We start from the raw sequence: 22,446 nt of genomic DNA on the forward strand, positions 1-22,446 counted from the left end.
CGCCCGGATGAAGACGGGTCTCTAAGCTAATTAATACCCATTTTATTTTATTTTATTTTTAATAGGTATTCCTAAGCACCATGTAATATTACTCTACCAACGTTTCGTAACCTAATTTCAGACGAGAAGAAACGCCAAGAAACTCATCTGAATGTACTATTAATGTATGGAATACTGAAAACAATCGTCTATTAAATATGACTTTATTTACCCTTTAATTCCCCAGTTATAGAAAAGCTCAATTGTCACTAGTGAACTGCTCCGCCTGTCACTAGCTCCCTATAACAAAATTATTTAGTATGTCCTCAAATAACTTTGTTCCCCTATCTCACCCAATGTAAAAATATATAAACCTTCAATCATATTTAATGTACGAGCCTCAGTAACCCATCCATATGCTACTGAAGATAGATTTTAATTTATTTTGTAATTAAAACAGTTAAAACTCTAATGATTTTAGTATTGTTTACAATCAAACTAAATGTGAAAGAAAATAAATAAACCTAACACCCAAATAATGACTCTACCCTAACTCTACCCCAAATTCACCTATTCTAATGTGTGTAAAACTAGAGGCGAACCTCTATTTTTACAGGGAGGAGTGTGTGTGAGGGACCCTAATTTAAGCTCTAAACGTTCGGCCGACAAAACCGAGGTATAGCAAACCCTAGTGTCTGTGTGATTGCCTCCCTCCATCTGTGTTAGCCGAAGCCTGGGTACAGATGAATAAGGCGCCCTAACCATGTATATAATGTGTATAAATAAATATATTTAACAAGACAACGCTTCTTCAATTACCAACAGATTTCAATGAGTAAGGATTACTCCTAATGGTCCACACGTGAGACCCTCATATCCCTCTGTCAGACCTTGAAGAGAACGTAAGAGGTATAATCGTCACCTGTGTTGGTAAAAAGGCTGACGCCAGGCCCCTCTCGCGACCTGGACCTAACTCTCTACTGGATTCCCGAGTAAACCTGCTTGTCACCGTCAGGTTAGGTGTACTCGGTAGGTTGACCATGCAACCTGACACTGAACTGGCTCTAAAATACAAAAAATCCACAAAAATAAGTAAGTATTGACACTAAAATAACAATTGAACAGATTGACAAAGAACAGCATAGTAGCTACGCAATGTCAAACATTCAATCGTCAAAATAACAACCTTTGTTTTTACGTCTACGAATAAGCCAGAGAAAGTGACAATCCGACGGTCAAAAATATAATGGCGGTCCTGGCTTAAAACTGAGCTATTTATAACCTTCGGCAAACGCTCCAGACGAGTTAGACGTTTCTCGTACTTATCGCAGGGTAAAGGCACCAATAGTCAACCCCTCCACGAAATTTCTATATTCAAGAACGTCTCCTTTGCCCACTAATTGATCAATAAGAATTATGAATGTATTTACTCATCAATAATTTAATAAAGTTTAATTTTTACAAAGAATAAAACGTAATTTAATTTAGCTTATGGAAATATTTCATTAAATATAATGCAAGGGCCTTTCCGCCAGCAATCAGCCTCCCGTCTACCAAGACACAGCCTTTAAGTACCCAGTCTACAGCCATCCCATTTTAACGCCTGGCTATTGGGTTCCGAGTTCCGTGATTTCAGTGTCCAGTGGTCAGCCACAGGATGACTACTGAGTATTTGATGTATTTCAATGAAATAAAGTCATAATAATGTAGATATTTAAAGGTGCTTGATTTAACAACTTACATTGCATTTGAAAATAATAAAAATCTTGAAACCTATGCTCAACCTCTATCGGCTGTCCTCTGGGTCTACAACCCCTTTAAAATTACTGCCTCAAACCCAGTAATCGACCAGGGCTTACTTTAATATGGATTTATATTAATTCTTTACTTTTTCCAGATAAATTAAGTATTAATTACGTGAAGCAGTGCACATGCTTTTTAAAAAAATATCACAATTCGGCTGCTAACGTCTGATCAAAATACCATGTGACGCTCCAAAAAAATGGCGCATATGGCATATCCCTTCATGTCAGAAGACAGCACTTCTTTGAAGTAGTGTTGTGGTTTATGCTAAACAATTCTTTTAGAAATTAAGTTACTTTTCAATTCATACTTTATTAATCTATAATAACACCTACTTTTGGCACACTGGTGCATGGCTCAGCACTGATGCCTTTACCTTATACGTTTGACTAATTTATTACCCTTTAAACTCGAGTACCAATCTCCTTTTCTGAGTAACGACCCACTACGAAATATGATTTAGTTAAAGTCTTTGTTTGTTGTTTAAAATTTCTCGTGAGAATATTTTGCTTCTATTCCATTTAACTTACGGAATTAATTTATTAGATATATACATACTATTTACTAGTATTTTGATTAATATTGGAACATAATAATTGAGGTTTGTAGTTTATGAAAATGATATGGACCGATTATTTGTGTCAATTATTTTTATATGTTAACTAGATCTGCTAGTGCGTCTAGTTACAATCGCCCCCTCGAGAATTAGCATTGTATTGTTCCACACATACATGTATAATTCTCGAACCCTTATTCCAATAAAACTGAAAATTATATCCTAAATTTGTTGATATTATCCCCTTCCTTCCCCCCTTGCGTAAATGTAAACGTGTGGTGTATGGTGTGTGTTTAAACCAATACTCATTGATTGTGATTGATTCAGTATAAAACTCGGATCTCTGAATTTTAATAATGTATCATGATTATCTTTTCGTCACGATTTTCCTACCAGCACAGGATATTGGGTCGTGAATCCAATAAGCTCTAGTAGCTCGATCTCATGGTTTCATCCTAGTCTATGGATCTTTCTATCCGGCGACTTAACCACATTGTCCGGTTAATAGATGAACCAACAAAACCTCCCTTCACAAAGTAGGAAAAACATTTGGTATAAGTACTGGGATATTCATTCTCCATTAGTCAAAGCTCAATCCGAATTCTATTACCCAATCACTCCTTCCAATCAAGTTTTCTTGGAGCATGTCTCATACATGAACCAGATATTTGACTTCAGACTGACTTCCATATTAACAGTAAAATGTAAAAAAAAAAACTTAAATTATACCTTGATAACATCCTGATACTTGTATCAAAACATTATCTTTACAAACATAACATAGATATAAATTAAAAATATTATGTAATGTCTGCAATTAAATACTATTAAAAATAATAAATATTCATCCAGACGAACCATTGAAAAATAATAAAATTTAAAATTATCTACACTACTGTAAACACTTCACCGTTATAACATATGAAAATAAGTCTTACTTGTGAACCGTTTAATACTATTATCTATCTTTCTATTTAATAATTAAATACATATAACCATTTCACACTCTAACCCATATTTGAAATAACTTGATAAAATTTATTTAAAAATAATGCATTAATATCTCTTTAGAATATAAAATTGTGATAATGCATGTTCATTGACATGTCATCATCGTGTTTTGCTGTCAAAGATCTCATTCACTATGAGGTGTGTAATTAGTCATGGTCTTAGCTTCTTGTGAAGTGTATAGTCAACAAAAACTACCCTTTGAAAATGGGTCGAATCGTCATACGATTTTAGCCTACTGATAAGAATTTGTTGACTATTTTGTGTATTTCTTTGTAATAAAAATATCAACAAATCCAGGTTGATTGCAATCCGACATTTGTCTAATTGTAAAAATCCATATATACAAAAATATTACAAACTTTCACACACTTCTTGCAAAAACATCAAATACGCATTAGTCTATTCTTATAATTAAATAGTTAATCATCTTTCATTGGCTTTCATTTCCCAGTTCACTCAATCTATCCCAGACCATTTCTACAGATAGCCAAAGTCACGATATGCAACCAGAGTTAAATTGCATCCAATAAAACTTACTTAAAAAATCAATATTTCAGACAACCCCAAGCTCCCTCCTATATATTGTATAACAATATCAAACGTAATGTGTATTGACAAAACTGTTTATATTTAAGTTGAAGTTGTTTGTTAAGATAACGTTAATACCGTACCGTTTTATTTAAGGTTACGTTATTACATCTTATCATGGCAACACTAAAACTCAATATTTTATCATGGCAACCCCGCAATGAAGCGTCCCGGAAGTGACAGAGGGGATGTGTTAAGCTTCTCTCTCATCAAACTGACCGTTGTCACTGGCTCAGTTTTGAATTTCACCCTGTGTCGTGAAGTGAAATGTAATTGTGAAGTGTAATGAATTTTGTTGCTGAAGAAAATAATTGGTAAGTTTTGAATGTAATACTTATTTTTTTTTATATCATATCTAATCTTGTAAATTGGTAATTTTTGTTCATTTATGCTAAATTATTTTTTTTTCCCAATTCTAGCCTAAAATTTTATTTTATTAGTATTATCTTCGAATAATACCATAAATATTATAATTTTATCCTCTCTTGCAGTATGAGATAAATATTTAATTAACATATTTTTAATATATACTTATCATATTTTATGATAATGTAACAAGTGTATTTAAACGACTTAATTAACTTTTAAGTAATCAAGAGTAATATTTTATTATTATTTTACTACCTATTTCTAGATTGTTTAATTTTCTTTTTTCATGTATGCTATAAATACTAGAAATGCCACAAACATATGATAACTATATGGTATTTGACCTATTCGGCCACTTTTGCTGAATATTCAGTATTCGGCCAATACCACTATTCAAATCATTTTTATCAAATACTTGTGTTATTTGTATTATCTAGGTCAATTGAATAACATTCTATGCTTTACTTGTACTCAAAACCACCACGCACTTTACAGTCCAGGTAGAGAAACCCTCGACGCATCGGCAATTTTTTTTTTTAGAGACCCGAACATGTGCACTCAACTTGTCCTTAAACTTTTGCGTCTATTGTCTCAATTTTTTATCACCGGCCGCATCGTCGGTCGCAACATTCTAAGTTTTATTATTTCAACATGTTTTTGTTTTAATGAATATTTCCATTAACTTAAACCCAAGTTTAAAAAAAATCTCAGTAATAAATCAAAGATCATTATTAATATATCGGTAAATGTTTTTTTTGTACAATGAATTGTATTTAATATTTTATTTCAATTAATTTCTTTACTGGCAACATCAGTAAATACTGAGTATTTCCCTTGTTTTGTCTATGGCGTCGCTAGAGTATGGCGCTAGTGGCGCCCCCTAGCATAAACCATAGGTCAATTTGTTATACACAAAGCCAAACTCTTTTTGAAGTGCTAGGTTGTGATTGTGACGTGTACATTATTTTTCTTTAAAATGAGACTTACTAAGATTGACCTTTTAATTTGTGAGTTCCCAATAATTTGGGATAGTAACGAGTTATATACTATGGAGATAAATTTTTGGCCGAACTCGCTCGTCAGATCTTATTAAAACTGTGCAAAAATGTAAAACTTTTTTTTTTAATTCAAATATTTTGACTATGAAAATAAGAAATTTCAAGGATCGCCTTCGCAGATTTAAGGTATAACTACAATTATATGTATGTTTTGTCAAATATTTTATTTTAATAATCTTTTAATTATTATTACAAAACTTTTGTAATGTTAAAAGAAAACATTTCTTATAACAGAAAAATGAAATCGCCAAAAGAAAATGTTTCCGATTTAGTATAAATATAACTGAGTCCTCCCATCACGCAGACATCATTGTTGAAGAACATCAAGACCAAATTTCAATAAGTTTAATTAATTCATCGATAGCATATGATTAATATTTTTTATTTATAATTCATTCAATTAATCATACTTATTTCTTTTGAATTTTTCAGGCTCTAATGAATGAATCCGGGTCGCTGGATGAGTTGGGTGACCCTGAATCTACCCTTTAGGTAAGTAATACACTATTCTCTTTACTCTCTTTTTTTTTCAGAACATTTTTTCCTAAAAATGTTAATTAGGTAGGACACGTTCAGTTATTTCAGTATATATTAGTTTACCGTAATGTTAATTTAAACTACATATTTAGTTTATATCTATGCTATAATACTATCCTGTTGCCATTATGTTATTAGTTCATTATATATATAGGTATGATGGAAAAAATTTAACTCATTGGCCTACAATCTATTCTTTTTTTCTTCTGAAGTCTGTTCTGTTTGCACTATAGATACTGATAAGAAAGTGTTGTTACGCCTACTTACTTGTTTTAAGTGAACTCTATTGCCTATATAATATGAATGAAATTTGATAACACAAAACAAGACGTATTAAGGAGTACCTGCGACCCTTTTTTTTCCCCCGACCCTTTAAGTGGCCAAACGCGTCTCGCCTTGAGCTGAGCGTCAGCTATTTTTAACACATGTATTAATTTTACGGTTTTCAAATTTTTGCTTAAATATGATTTCAGATACGTAAGGCGTTTTTGAGTAAGCTGATATGTAATTAGTCCTCCTAATTATATGACGACATATTATAAGTAAGTATACTTTTCCTAACCTAGCAGTTTTTTTTAATTTCATTTTGTTTATTGATTTATTAAATAAAACAAATTTAATGAATTTCATCGCAATAACCAAATATTTACTGTAATTATTTTCAAACTAATTCCGCATAACCAATTTTTTTTGTTCCAAAAAGTGATATTCTCGTATATATAATTAAAATTGTATTGATAATTTTAGTTTCTTAATGATATATTGAAATCTTCATCTACGAAAATAATTACAAAACGTCTTTGTTCTCTGTTTAAACTGGATACTTCCCAATTTTCAGATGTTCCAAGTAACGAGGTATCGAGTGCCACTGAATGCTGTCCTGTTATTTTATTTTGAGGTAATTAAATTGCTTACTTGATATTAACATAATTTTTTTTATGTAATATGATACTATGTATGATTAATATATATTTTTAAAATCATTTTATGAACTAAAAATCATTACTGCTAGTCTTAGTCTCTCTTTAGTTTAAATATATAAATTGTTTATTTATTTATTTATTTATATATTTTTTTTTCGAAAATTCCACTACCGCTATTTGTGCCTTCGGGTAACATAAAGTAGCTCAACTCTTTAATATACAAGCTTATAGGATAATATATGTATTTTTTATGATTAATACACTCCATTTTTATGAACAATACACAAATCAAGTTCATTCATTTTATTTTTTATTCTATGTATAATTGAATGAAGCGACTTGTATATGTGAATAGTGTTACTTCCACACATACAGACTATTATTATGCCGGATGTGGATTGAAGACCCTATTCTAACCTACCTATTTAATTTACATTTCAAAAAAACTTAAACCTATTTTGTCGTTTGTTATTTATTTTTATAAGCAATTATTAAAAGTCTCTATAACAATATTACTTTTGTAAACATTTTTGGTAACACTTAATAATAATAAAAATATTAATAATTTCAGCTAAACTACCACATTCAGCATCTCTACACTCGACCCGCGACCCCAAGAACCAGTGTTCTTCTACTCTAGACTTGGTAAGTACAAAAATATTCCTTTTATTTTTAAGGATACAAAAATATGACTTAATATCTAATACACTTATCATTTAAATATTTATTCTATTTTATAACTATTATTTGATTCTAACAATTATTTTTCTAGTCCAATCTTTTTATATTAAACCACAACAATACGAAGTATAAATGTTTTTATTTATAATCATTAATTTCAGTCAAACATTACGTTCGCCGGATCAGCTATTTTTACTCAATTTGCCTTTATAATATCTTGACAAATGAATTGCATTATATTTCCCTCTGAATAAATTCGTGTATGGATCAACTAGAATATATACGTTTGAATAGGGAATTGCTGCAATTACATAAGGACCTTCATAAATTGATTCGAACTTTTTTGTAATCTTTTGCTGAGCATTTGATTTATTTAACTTTTTTATTTTAACCCAATCCCCTATTTGAAATTGAATCAGTCTAAAACTTTGATTAAACTTGGGACGTTCAATATTTGCGTTTTTAATATTGTATATAATAGTCTTCTTCTCTTCAGCAGATAGTTCGTTTTCACTGCCTGAAACTATTTCAGTACACTGTGTATCTTCTAATGGTTGTTGTGATGTTGTATCTGCAGTTTCTATAGCTTCCACTTGTACAGGACTAATTGCCGTTGCAAGCTCGTTCCGTAACTGACTAAGCCCCTCCGTCATTTTCTGTTCAGTCTGTTTCAGCAAGTGATAGAACAATCCACGTCTTACATCCGATTTCTTTTTTATAATTCCACGAGCTACTCGTGCCTTTTGATTAATACGTTTAGTAATGCTTTTCTCGACAGATGGCGTAGCTTGTTGTATGCTTTGCCGCGTAGATTTTGATTTAGCTGCGGCCGTTCGCTTCCTTGTGGCCCTCTCCATTTTATTTATTTTTAATAATTTTATTCACTTTATAACACTGATTTAACACTTTTTTCACTTATATAAACACTTATTAAACACACTTATTTAACACTTATTTTATACATGAATTTTTAAATTTTTTTTAAAACTAAAAACATAATTTAGTCACTTTTTAAACACTCACTGGATTTCTACACTATGTTGGTAAAAAAACGTATATGTATACATCCGTACATATACATATATGCACATTTGTTTAATTAAAACGAAACTGTCGCCCGCTATCTTTTTGTTTGGACTTTCATAACGCATTTTAGTTTTAGCAAATTTTAATTGACTATTTATACTAATGTATTTTTGTGTTTGTTTCAGGTAATATTAGTCCCTACAATGCAAGTTACATCGATAGAGTGCAGTCAAGAGGAGAAAAAAATTATATTGATAAATATTATAATATATAGATATAATTTAAAAAATTTCAAGGAAAATCCAAATCATATTGTTCACATTCCAGTTTTCTTACGGCAGCAAAAATGTAGCCGACGAGGCTACTCTATGTAATAAACTATTTATATATATAATCCTGGTCATTCCGGCACCAAAAATTGTACCTTACCCCATCTACTACTAAACTAATTAACTAAAATTCAACCAGGATTAAATAAAATTAGGAAAATAAATAAATTTGGCCATGTGATCGTCTAGGGTATTTACGTTGTGAACCTTAGTACCCTTCGTCTTTTATGTGAAAACTGATACGATTTGGATTTCTCAAAACTATCCCTAAATATCCTATGAATTTGTAAATATTCCTACTGTATATTTTTATTAACACTATTGTTAGACAAATAAAAAAAATAGTAAATAATATATATTTTTTAGAATTTATCTCCTACCGGGCCCTACCGTGACCAGTTACCGTGAACAGTAGTAAGCCCTTTTTGTTTGTAATTTAAAACTTATATTTTCCTTTTAATATATCTCTTCGCTAACCTAGCTAGCTAAAGGAAAATATGTATATGTAACCATTGTAACCATAAATAAATATTGCAAAGAATAGTAAGTACAAACATACTTTATCTACTGTCACGCCCGGATGAAGACGGGTCTCTAAGCTAATTAATACCCATTTTATTTTATTTTATTTTTAATAGGTATTCCTAAGCACCATGTAATATTACTCTACCAACGTTTCGTAACCTAATTTCAGACGAGAAGAAACGCCAAGAAACTCATCTGAATGTACTATTAATGTATGGAATACTGAAAACAATCGTCTATTAAATATGACTTTATTTACCCTTTAATTCCCCAGTTATAGAAAAGCTCAATTGTCACTAGTGAACTGCTCCGCCTGTCACTAGCTCCCTATAACAAAATTATTTAGTATGTCCTCAAATAACTTTGTTCCCCTATCTCACCCAATGTAAAAATATATAAACCTTCAATCATATTTAATGTACGAGCCTCAGTAACCCATCCATATGCTACTGAAGATAGATTTTAATTTATTTTGTAATTAAAACAGTTAAAACTCTAATGATTTTAGTATTGTTTACAATCAAACTAAATGTGAAAGAAAATAAATAAACCTAACACCCAAATAATGACTCTACCCTAACTCTACCCCAAATTCACCTATTCTAATGTGTGTAAAACTAGAGGCGAACCTCTATTTTTACAGGGAGGAGTGTGTGTGAGGGACCCTAATTTAAGCTCTAAACGTTCGGCCGACAAAACCGAGGTATAGCAAACCCTAGTGTCTGTGTGATTGCCTCCCTCCATCTGTGTTAGCCGAAGCCTGGGTACAGATGAATAAGGCGCCCTAACCATGTATATAATGTGTATAAATAAATATATTTAACAAGACAACGCTTCTTCAATTACCAACAGATTTCAATGAGTAAGGATTACTCCTAATGGTCCACACGTGAGACCCTCATATCCCTCTGTCAGACCTTGAAGAGAACGTAAGAGGTATAATCGTCACCTGTGTTGGTAAAAAGGCTGACGCCAGGCCCCTCTCGCGACCTGGACCTAACTCTCTACTGGATTCCCGAGTAAACCTGCTTGTCACCGTCAGGTTAGGTGTACTCGGTAGGTTGACCATGCAACCTGACACTGAACTGGCTCTAAAATACAAAAAATCCACAAAAATAAGTAAGTATTGACACTAAAATAACAATTGAACAGATTGACAAAGAACAGCATAGTAGCTACGCAATGTCAAACATTCAATCGTCAAAATAACAACCTTTGTTTTTACGTCTACGAATAAGCCAGAGAAAGTGACAATCCGACGGTCAAAAATATAATGGCGGTCCTGGCTTAAAACTGAGCTATTTATAACCTTCGGCAAACGCTCCAGACGAGTTAGACGTTTCTCGTACTTATCGCAGGGTAAAGGCACCAATAGTCAACCCCTCCACGAAATTTCTATATTCAAGAACGTCTCCTTTGCCCACTAATTGATCAATAAGAATTATGAATGTATTTACTCATCAATAATTTAATAAAGTTTAACAAAGAATAAAACGTAATTTAATTTAGCTTATGGAAATATTTCATTAAATATAATGCAAGGGCCTTTCCGCCAGCAATCAGCCTCCCGTCTACCAAGACACAGCCTTTAAGTACCCAGTCTACAGCCATCCCATTTTAACGCCTGGCTATTGGGTTCCGAGTTCCGTGATTTCAGTGTCCAGTGGTCAGCCACAGGATGACTACTGAGTATTTGATGTATTTCAATGAAATAAAGTCATAATAATGTAGATATTTAAAGGTGCTTGATTTAACAACTTACATTGCATTTGAAAATAATAAAAATCTTGAAACCTATGCTCAACCTCTATCGGCTGTCCTCTGGGTCTACAACCCCTTTAAAATTACTGCCTCAAACCCAGTAATCGACCAGGGCTTACTTTAATATGGATTTATATTAATTCTTTACTTTTTCCAGATAAATTAAGTATTAATTACGTGAAGCAGTGCACATGCTTTTTAAAAAAATATCACAATTCGGCTGCTAACGTCTGATCAAAATACCATGTGACGCTCCAAAAAAATGGCGCATATGGCATATCCCTTCATGTCAGAAGACAGCACTTCTTTGAAGTAGTGTTGTGGTTTATGCTAAACAATTCTTTTAGAAATTAAGTTACTTTTCAATTCATACTTTATTAATCTATAATAACACCTACTTTTGGCACACTGGTGCATGGCTCAGCACTGATGCCTTTACCTTATACGTTTGACTAATTTATTACCCTTTAAACTCGAGTACCAATCTCCTTTTCTGAGTAACGACCCACTACGAAATATGATTTAGTTAAAGTCTTTGTTTGTTGTTTAAAATTTCTCGTGAGAATATTTTGCTTCTATTCCATTTAACTTACGGAATTAATTTATTAGATATATACATACTATTTACTAGTATTTTGATTAATATTGGAACATAATAATTGAGGTTTGTAGTTTATGAAAATGATATGGACCGATTATTTGTGTCAATTATTTTTATATGTTAACTAGATCTGCTAGTGCGTCTAGTTACAGCGTATAGTAGGAGATTCTCAACGAATGGTGATAAATTAGTGCTAACTCCCTTCGGTCGTGTTTTCAATCAACACAATTCGCGAATTACTTATTCGCTCGTGTATCGTACGTTTTACAGTACATATGGCCCTTTAAATTTTGGACATAGGCACGGAAAGTTTTCATTACCGCACTACTGTAGGAAAGTAGCACCATATGTATTGTTAATAAATGTTATGGTACAATTTTATACAAAACATGTTAAAATGAATTATGAATATGAATTGTAACGAAATCAAGTCACGCTGGACATAATCTTTAATTCATTGTTTAGTTAAATGAATCCTAATCTCAGTCCTACTACGTTGCTATTTAACCTTGACTGGAATAAATTATGCAAATGATATTCCGATACTCAATTCACAGTATCTAGTATGACACTTAATATTCACTTTGGTACTATAGTGTTTAGGTGGTTATTTTTGCGTGGGTTAGTGATGTCACACACCTAATACAGGGTGCACTTCAAAACAACGATGACGAATGCAAAACTTTCACGAGTAGCAAATAAAGTACCAAAATCAAAATCCACTTAAAAATTGAAATATAACAGAGAAAAGTACAAATGTCATGCTATTTTTGATAACATTAGATGCGTTAACATTTAATTTTATCTTCCCACATAGAAATTAATATAGTTTCACAAAATAAATTATGCTTAACTAAGCTACAAAGCGTATGCTATGTATCTATCTACATTAACATACATTAGGTACTATTTTAAAAATAAACTAAATATAATAATTAACAATGTCAATTAAATAAATATTTTACAAAAAGATACGAGTATATATATATACTCGTACAGGTCAATAAAACACATAGTCTTAAATTATTTTTGACCTAAATACAGACAGCTACACTATATAGTCACCCCGCCACCACCCTTCCCCCATCCTCCACCCCCGATGCAAAAGTACCCATGACGCTCGCCGCGTTGCCACGTTGAACGGCGATGAATAACCTTTGCATCAAGAAGGTCCCAGAGCAAGGATCCAAACCTCCAGGCCTTTCAGGATAGAGGGGGAGGGACCATCTATTCTCTATGCGTTAACTAATCAACTGCCAAATAAGGGACTAGTGCCTGTCAAAAGGCTCAAAAATACAACTGTCGTAGTTCATATCATTAAACATCAAGACTTCAGATTTTCTTAAGTTCACAACAAGACTATCATTAAAATTATAATAGTACATTACAAGTGCGAAAAATAGGAAATTCGAAACGAGTGGCGAATTACCTATTCGCACATGTATCGTACAACGTTTTACAGTACATAATATGGCCCTTTAAATCTTCGACACAGTAACGTAATATGCTAATTTTCGCACTAGTGCGGTAAAGTAGCACCATATGTACTGTAATAGTACATTACGATACAAGTGCGAAAAATAGGAAATTCGAAACGAGTGGCGATAAATTGAAACACGACCGAAGGGAGTGTTTTAAATCGACACGAGTTGCGACTTGCCTATTCGCACATGTATCGTACAACGTTTTACAGTACATATGGCCCTTGAAATGTTCGACACAGTAACATAATATGCTAATTTTCGCACTAGTGCTATAAAGTAGCACCATATGTACTGTAAATAATATAATTTAATAGCAACATTTTATTATCTTAAGAAATTTATTCTATCTTTAACTTTTAATTAGCTGGCGCAGACATTGTGGACAATATTCAATAAAAAATACAAATATGTACTTAACTACAGATTATAGTTGAACAGTCTATAACAAGAGGAACAATTTATTTAAGGTGAGTAATTGAAGTAAAGTTACTGTTTATGTTCTACAATTCAAAGAACAATGCTCATTGATTAAGATTATTCTGGCGTGCATTGTACTAATTGTAAAATAAACTGGATCACAAAAGGCGTGACCTTGTCATGTGTGTGATAACGACCACACTAAATACGGGGTTGTGACTACAAAGATGGATGATCAGTATTGAATAGTTGTTTAGTAATTTTATTAAGAGTCCACCCAGCCAGTCGAGAAGACACAGAAATATTTAAAGTAACTAAAAACTGGGATATGACGGCCGAGGATGACATAAACGGTCGAGGAAAGCGAGGCCGTTTAGTAAAACAAGACTATAGATAGCCTATAATTAGCATACACCTACATTTTATAAGTTCTTTGTTGTTGTTTTTCTTATGTTTTTCACTTCATGTATATTCAAACACAATTCTGTATTGTTCATGAATAAATATACTATGACTATGACTATCATAGATAGCCTGTAATGAAAATGAAACATATTTTTTGCGGTTTTCGATATTATGGTTGAATCTTTTTTTGAACGCATTGTTTTAGATGTTAGATAAAAAATGTTACTAAAACTGCTATTACATTATCTCACAATACAGAAACTTTATAATGGTGAGTTAACTTAACTTAACTTTAAAAACAGACACGTACCTACATATATTTCATTTCATATTTCATATATTTTATTTACACATAATAAACTTAACTATACTTGAACTAAATATTCCGTATATATATATATATATATATATATATATATATATACACCGTGTTTTTATTGAATTGCGTTAACTCCGGGGTTTCGGTAAGTACGTTTAAGGAAACTAAATGGCATAGTTAATTTTCAAAAAAAATATATTTTTTTTGTTTTTTTTTTACTATTTTTATTTTTATAAAAAGTAACTAAATGTTGCATATAGCGTTGTTGTAACACGGGCATTACATTTAACTCAACCAAACAATTGAAAACTGTGACATATCAATGTCATTTCTAACATCGATCGTCCGAGATAGTACGTACGTTTAGTAGCAAATGTATGAACTCGCACTAAACACTAACTAATAAGTAAACAGGTCCTAAAGCAAGTGTACACGCTCGTAAGGGCCTTATAATATAAAAAATTATGATTGATTATCTCCGAAATGGAGTTAGTTAGAATATCGGTATCTTTGAGAAAGTTACTTAATTTAAGCTCAGGAATGCACCCTCGAAATTAACGCAAATCAAAAAAAACACGTGTTTTATTGAATTCCGTTAACTCCGGGCTATGGGTAAGTACGTTTAAGGAAACTAAAAACTAAATGGCATAGTAAAAAAAAATATATATATATATATATATATTGTATAGCGTTGTTGTAACACGGATATTACATTTAATTCAACCAAACAATTGAAAACTGTGACATATCAATGTCATTTCAAACATCGATCGTCCGAGATAGTAGTTACGTTTAGTAGCAAATGTACACACTCGTACTAAACACTTGTGTTGTGGGTACAAGACGACAAGATATATTATAGATAGATATAAATAAACACTTAAATACGAAGACAACATTAATAACTAGGGAACTAATCTGTGATGAACACATAAATAAATGTCCTTACCAGGATTTGAACCCGGGACCTGCTGCTTCGTAGGTAGGGTCACTACTGACTAGGCTAGGCGGCCGTTAAGATCGCAAAAGAAAACATTGTTGGTATATTATGTGGCCTCTTAAGTGTTTATGTATACATGGTCGGCAGAGGTCAGTGTCGGTTAGCGTAAAACACAGACTTGTATAATTATTGGAAACACATGCGCATGGTACAATGAACTCCGTTTCACTCGTCTCATAGACAAGTTATCAAAACAGACTGATAAGGATCCGTAGGTTTGTGTTTTTCTCTCACTCTCACTGAGCGTAAGCGTGAGTGAGGTGGATGTGCGTGTTCGGAACCGTTTTTAGAAGCCATCTTCTTATTTTTATCTTTTGTGCATAAATATAATAATTTGTTGTAAGTTTTAAAAAACAAAAAAGTAATCGATGAGTTCGCTCAAATATTAAATTGTGCATTTTTAAAAGCAATTTTCATATTTTTAGCTTTTGTGCACAAATTGTAGAATTTTCAAAAATAAATTTATTGTTGAAAGTTCTAAAAATTTTTTTTTTTTTTATAAATTATAACGTTATATTATTATATACATAACAAAAGGCATTATATAATATGTCTTTATATTAGTTGAAAATTAATACGAAAATAGGCATTATCCCAATTGGGTAATTCCACGAGACTTAACGTCAGTTACCAATTCTTTTGTGTGTTCTTACGTCAATTAAGCAAATTTATGTATGTACCTGTAGGGCTACGCCAGACATACAAACACTTAAATTTGTTTTATTAATGTAAGAACACACAAAAGAATTGGTAACTGACGTTACAGTCTCGTGGAATTACCCAATTACGGTTTAGATGTAATCATAATACATATAACAAAATTAACGTATAATAATAATTACATTAGAACAAGTAATAATATATGGAATGGTAATATAGCAAGTTTATGACAGTTTTTTATATATAATTATATTAATACATTGCACACTCAAAAAAAAATATTCTATGGCCAAACGTGATGAGATGTTGTGCACCGGGTGATTGGGCTCACGGCGTAGTACAACTAAAAGTAAAAGTAATACCAGCAAAGAACAGAACCCCTAGTGTAAATTTATTCGATGGCGTGACGTGATGTACGCGTTTGCGTTAAGTCTAATTTTGTATGGAATTTAGAAACAGCGCGCCAATCGGGACGTTTTGGAAACTTAAAATCCCATACAAAATGAGACTTAACGGAAACGCGTACGTCACGTTTCGCTATCGAATAAATTTACACTAGGAGTACAGTATAGCTAACAAACATCGCTGATACGTAAACAAACCATTACAAGGGGATGGTATTCTGTATTATTTAGTTACCTATCCTTATTTGTATCCTGTTTTAACCGGTTCCTTTGTACGGTCGTGGTCGCGTGACAAAATTAGGTCGTTCCTTTGTGGGAACTTTTTGCACCAGATTTATTAATATTTTAGTTTGTATTTTTAAATATGACTAATTTCAGACAAAGCTTTGTTCAAGGAGCTAAAGTTTACCCACAACTATATCCAAAGCATTTTAGCCAAATTCAAAATGGAAAATATTATAAATAACGTGAGTTTTTATAGAAAAAATAGGATCACGCGTACACGAACTGTATAGTTATATAAAAGGAACCGGGAGGCGTATTCTGATTTAATAACAGATTACGAAATTGAACGCGTTTCGTCATAAAACATCCATAAAAATCCATAATGTTTTATCTGTCATTGTCGAATGTGTCATTTCTTTCGAAATGCGCAAACGTGTAATAATTAGATTAGACTCGTATTGTTGGGGAGGGGACATTTTGTTTCGAATTGATATTTTCAACGTGGTAGGCAAAAGGTATTAAACGAGTAGGTACTTATGCCAGAGTAAAAAGAAAAGCAATGTAGCATAAGCCCCACTCGCCACATGATCCCTTTCATGTGATACAGTTCATATTTCAGCGTTGAATGCAAATCAAGAGAACACAATAAAAACACAATAAACACAATACTGAGGCCTTACCCATAACTCAGAATGACTTTAAACGCGTCAACCGTTTGTCCCCAGCTTAGTCATCGGTCCATGATTATTATTGTACATCTGTGACCTACTTTGTTGACTGTGACTTGTTTTAATAAAGGAAGATAACTACGAAGGGCAACCCAAGGCAATGATTAATTGATAAAACTAAAATACATACATATCAATTATGGTCGCAAGGTTAGTCCCTATGAGTAAATATACATTGATAGGCACTTGAAATTACCAGTCGGCGGAACCTAGTTTTTTAGGGTTCCGTACCCAAAGGGTCAAACGGGACCCTATTACTGAGAATCCGCTGTCCGTCCGTCCGTCCGTCTGTCACCAGGCTGTATTCATGAACCGTAGTAGAGTTAGCCAGAGAGTAGATAGTTAGCCAGTTGAAATTTCTACAGATTATGTATTCCTGTTGCCGCTATAACAACAAATACTAAAAACAGAATAAAATAAATATTTTTTTCCAATCTCGAGGTTTTCATCCAATCACCGAAGTTAAGCAAAGTCGGGCGGGGTTCGTTTTTATGGATAATGGTACGGAACCCTTCATGTGCGAGTCCGACTCGCACTTGACCGGTTTTTTTTACTAGTCTGTGCGGAAACAAGCATATGCAGTACAAAAATGCTTGTACCGCACAGTGCCGCACACTGGTGGAATCTCGCCTTAAGCGAACCAATACATTGTATGACTCTTCTCTGTCTGCAGTGCACAAACTCTATCTTGAAATAAGCCAAATCTCACATTTTTTCCGTCCCAATCCCTTACACTATTTGGCCGTGATTTCAATCAAGTAGTAGCTTGATTGAAATCACGGCAAAAAAAGTATTGATTTCCTTTAGTTACATTTATTCCACGAAGTAACGACACACAAGGAGGCTGATTCTGATTGTAATAACAGGTTTTGATTTTTTGTATACCTATTCAAGCAGATTAATACAAATACAAAAAAAAAAAAAAATTGTCCTCCCTTCCAAATATATCGTTTGCCTTCTTCGTACTCATGAAATCTTCATCGTATACAAAAAGTATATCTTTTGCTTGCCTCATATCTCTTATAAGTGTTAGGGAGGTCCTAACCCTATTTCCACTTACCTTATTTTCACTTTTGGAGCTTATGTACGAAATATCATTTGATATTTACCACTAGCTTTTCGGTGAAGGATGTGAAGTCGCCAATCCGCATTGGGCTAGCGTGGGGACTATAGCCTAAGCCCTCTCGCGCATGGGAGGAGGCCTATGCCCATCAGTGGGACGTATATAGGCTGAATTATTCTAATTATTTTAACCCTATTTCCAAACTTACTCATTGCTACTCGTACTAATAAAGCAAATATTGTACAAACAGAAATATGTACCTATGTTATAATAGATTTTTATGGTTTGGGACGAGGCTAGGGGCAATTTGGAACTTTTATACCTACATCCAAAACATCGAGTTAAATAAATATATATGTAGGTAGGTAGGCAGTGGCTTAGTTATCGCAAATGGTGTCGATTTTATTAAGTGCGGCTTGAGGAAGACTTATTATTAGTAACAATAAGGACCTAACCATATTCCGAATTTCCTGTTTAGCGTATTCAAGTTGTGACTCATCCTTTAGTGGAAGTTTATTTTTAGCAGTTGATGAAGATCCATTGTAAAGATTAGCACAGTGTTAATTAGATAATTAACAAACAAGTACATAGATATGTACTTTATTCTAAACATCCAATATTAAAATTGCCAATACTATAAACAACGTGTAGAAAATATAAAAGCGACTCTAAATTGCACAAACCACTTCGAGTTTTTTTCGATACACCGTATAAACTCAAAGATAATGGTTAAGTAAGAACATTTTTATAGGGAGCCAATGAAAAAGATAACGTCGTACGCATTTTGTTACTATTGAACGATTTTGATTTAGACCTGCTTACTCAACTGAACGAGATAAAGTAAACTAAGTTCTACGAGTATGAGCCACCAAAAATCGTAGTAAAAAGTAACACACACAGAAAAGTAACGGATGCTGAAAGTAACTAACAATTTTGAGCCCTTATTTGGCTTGAATAAAAATTCATAATAATAAATAGAATGCAAACGATTCACACAATAATATTGCTTATTTCATTGTGTAAAGTACCGCTCTGCTTTTGAATAGAAAAACGTAGCAAGAGAGTATCATTTTCCGATTTTAAAACGGCCCTTTGTTTTGGAACAGCAAACCATGCCATAATCTTATAACAATTACCGCAATGTAAGTATGCACAAATCTAAGGCATAAAAAACCGGCGCAATAGAACTCTCCGCTTTCACATAATTCAAGTTGTTACGGATCCCGAGGCTTCGTGGTTTGGCCGAAAAAATCGACTCGCTAGCGCTGGTAACGCAATGAGAATCAGTAGCCAGGCGTCCATGGGAACCATAGTGGTTTTATGGCTGGTGCACACTAATAACACATTCGGCCCTGACTTCACATAAAGCAGGAGGTTAACTTGTAGTCCGTTCCCATATTCATTATTTTGTTTATTTACTCACAGATTAACAATGACTGACGCGTGCCTTTGAAATAGTTTAATGTACCTACCTATTTAATCAACTAGAAAAATTGTACTATTCAGTTTGATGCACATGTGTAAAATGCAGCATATATTTGAGTTAACTTGGTTTCTACACTGATGATATGAAATTGTATCAAGATCTGTGCAAATTGTGTTAGATTAGGTAGGTTAAGAATGAACGTGTAAAGCTACTAATATATGTAATAATATTTCTGTCTCACCGTCTAGGAAATAAGAATGTTAATAAATTTATATGAAGCCTATGAACATAAATGAGGAGGTAGTAGGTACTACTGAAATATTTCTCTAATATAATCTATAACATTGGATCATGTAGATATTGTCAATTTGTCATTTAATACACCATGTTTTTATTGAATTTTGTTAACTTCGGGGTATGGGTAAGTACGTATAAGGAAACAAAATGGCATAGTTAATTAATAAATTTCCTCCCGCGGACGCTCCGGCTGTGGAATGAGCTCCCTTCCGAGGTTTTCCCGAGGGTCTACAGTATGGGGTTCTTCAAAAAAGGAGTGTACAGGTTTTTAGAAAGTAATGAAATATTGCATATAGCGTTATTATAACACGGGAATTACATTTAACTCAACGAAACAATTGAAAACTGTGTCATATCCATCGTGCGAGATAGTACTTACGTTAAGTAGAAAATGTGTTAACTCGTACTTAACACTAATCAATACCTATGTAAAAAAGTCCTAAGGCAAGTGTACACTCTCGTAGGGGCCTTATCAGAAAAAAATAAAGTATCGATTATCTCCGAAATGGAGCCAATTAGAATACCGGTGTCTTTGGGAAAGTTGCTTAATTTAAGCTCAGGAATGCACCCTTGATATTAACGGAAATAAAGAAAAAAACCGGCCAAGTGCGAGTCGGATTCGAACAGGAAGGGTTCCGTACCATTATCTATAAAAACGGTCACCCATCCAAGTACTGACCCCGCCCGACGTTGCTTAACTTCGGTGATTGGATGAGAACCTCGAGATTGGAAAGAAATATTGATTTTATTCTGTTTTTAGTATTTGATGTTATAGCGGCAACAGAAATACTTAATCTGTAGAAATTTCAACTGGCTAACTATCACGGTTCATGAGATACAGCCTGGTGACAGATCCGTTTGTCACCAGGCTGTATCTCATGAACCGTGATAGTTAGCCAGTTCAGTGGAGTCTCGGTAATAGCGTCCCGTTTGACCCTTTATGTACGGAACCCTAAAAACACGGTGTTTACCTACATGTGGGATTTGATACCATTTCACACTCTCCAGGCTCGCATTAGTTTCAAGTATATAAGTTTTTTTTTGCTAAGATTGGAGCACATCTATAATCTCAGCACCAGAACAGCGCCGTTTCAACTAAGCACGTCGGAAGTGCCTCAAAGCCGAAAAAAATGTAGGCACGGCTACAGTTGGTTGACTTGACATCAAGCTTGCGGCTGGGCGACGCGCGCTTACATCGCCTGTGTGACAGTGGCACCTAGGGGAAAACCATGGGCATGGACGGCGCGGTGAAAACCAGTTACAAGTTACAAGTGCGGTTACTGCGAGTTGTCTACGCACTGCGTACCTTGTGCCGAGGCGTGGTGATGATGTTCCGATGCCGATGAGTGTGCGTTACAGAATAAAGTTTCCTACAAAGAACTGAGCGGGTCGGGTTGAGGCAGTGATGGTTTGGTGCCGATCGGCATCGGCCTTTTAGTGTTCTCCAACCTAAAAAGTAACGGGATAAACTAAGCCGATATGATAGATATCCCCTCTGAAATAAACAATATTGTAAAATGTATATTTACTATAGATTCAGAAGCAATACTTTTGTGATAACACTATCGCAAAAGTATTGCTTCACTATGAGCGACACTGAGATCACTATGCTTCATGTCATGATCTAATCTATGCTTAATGGATAGTAAAATTACGACAGACCAATGGATTTTTCTAGGAATCTATATATATATATATATATATATATACATAATGTGTGTAAATATGTGATTTATTTGATTTATCTACATAAATAACCTAGTTTGTAGGTAGATCTACCGGCTTAACACAATTAAGGACATGCAATTAGAGACCTACGTTATGACTAGGTTCAAACAAGTCTAGATTCTAGAATGTACAAGATTACCTATCAAATATCAAAAGTGCGATGAAAATCGGAATGATGTTAAGTGTCATTGGAAGTATTGAATTCAGAAATAATGTGTTTGCGTTAGTTAGTTGCTCTAAATTTTAATTTTTAACTGTATCGGTCCAATTCGAACTTCAAGATACTCGTATATCAAAAATTTCCTAAAGATACGATATGGATTAGATATGTCTGATGATCTGAACGTGGTGTCATTTTTAGGGTTCCGTACCAAAAAGGTACAAAAGGAACCCTTATTTCACTTGTAGTTTGTAGTCCACCTCTTTGGCACTCATGAAATGATTATACACGTGATTGATTCCCTATGCACACGTAAATTATCTTTAAGCGTAAGCGTCATTCTAGATCTGTGGTTCTGACCACAGTGGAACTAGATGCAGTGG

The 22,446-nt window shown here is 33.4% G+C and overlaps 2 long non-coding RNA genes across 4 annotated transcripts in view; one reads left to right on the plus strand and one right to left on the minus strand.

The window, feature by feature from the left end:
• Positions 1-22,446, minus strand: part of LOC133522141 (uncharacterized) — a 596,248-nt gene that overhangs the window by 50,039 nt on the left and 523,763 nt on the right. The window lies entirely within an intron of this gene.
• LOC133522116 (uncharacterized) lies at positions 4,151-10,217 on the plus strand. Of its 3 annotated transcripts, XR_009800004.1 has the most exons (6): positions 4,151-4,251; positions 5,797-5,856; positions 6,375-6,443; positions 6,740-6,799; positions 7,396-7,469; positions 8,717-10,217. It is a non-coding gene; the product is annotated as an uncharacterized LOC133522116 (long non-coding RNA). The 3 variants fall into 3 exon arrangements; XR_009800005.1 differs by having other exon boundaries at positions 5,797-6,443; XR_009800003.1 differs by lacking the exon at positions 4,151-4,251 and having other exon boundaries at positions 4,293-6,443.

Source organism: Cydia pomonella, chromosome 10 (assembly GCF_033807575.1).
Source record: "Cydia pomonella isolate Wapato2018A chromosome 10, ilCydPomo1, whole genome shotgun sequence".
Lineage (NCBI taxonomy): Eukaryota > Metazoa > Arthropoda > Insecta > Lepidoptera > Tortricidae > Cydia > Cydia pomonella.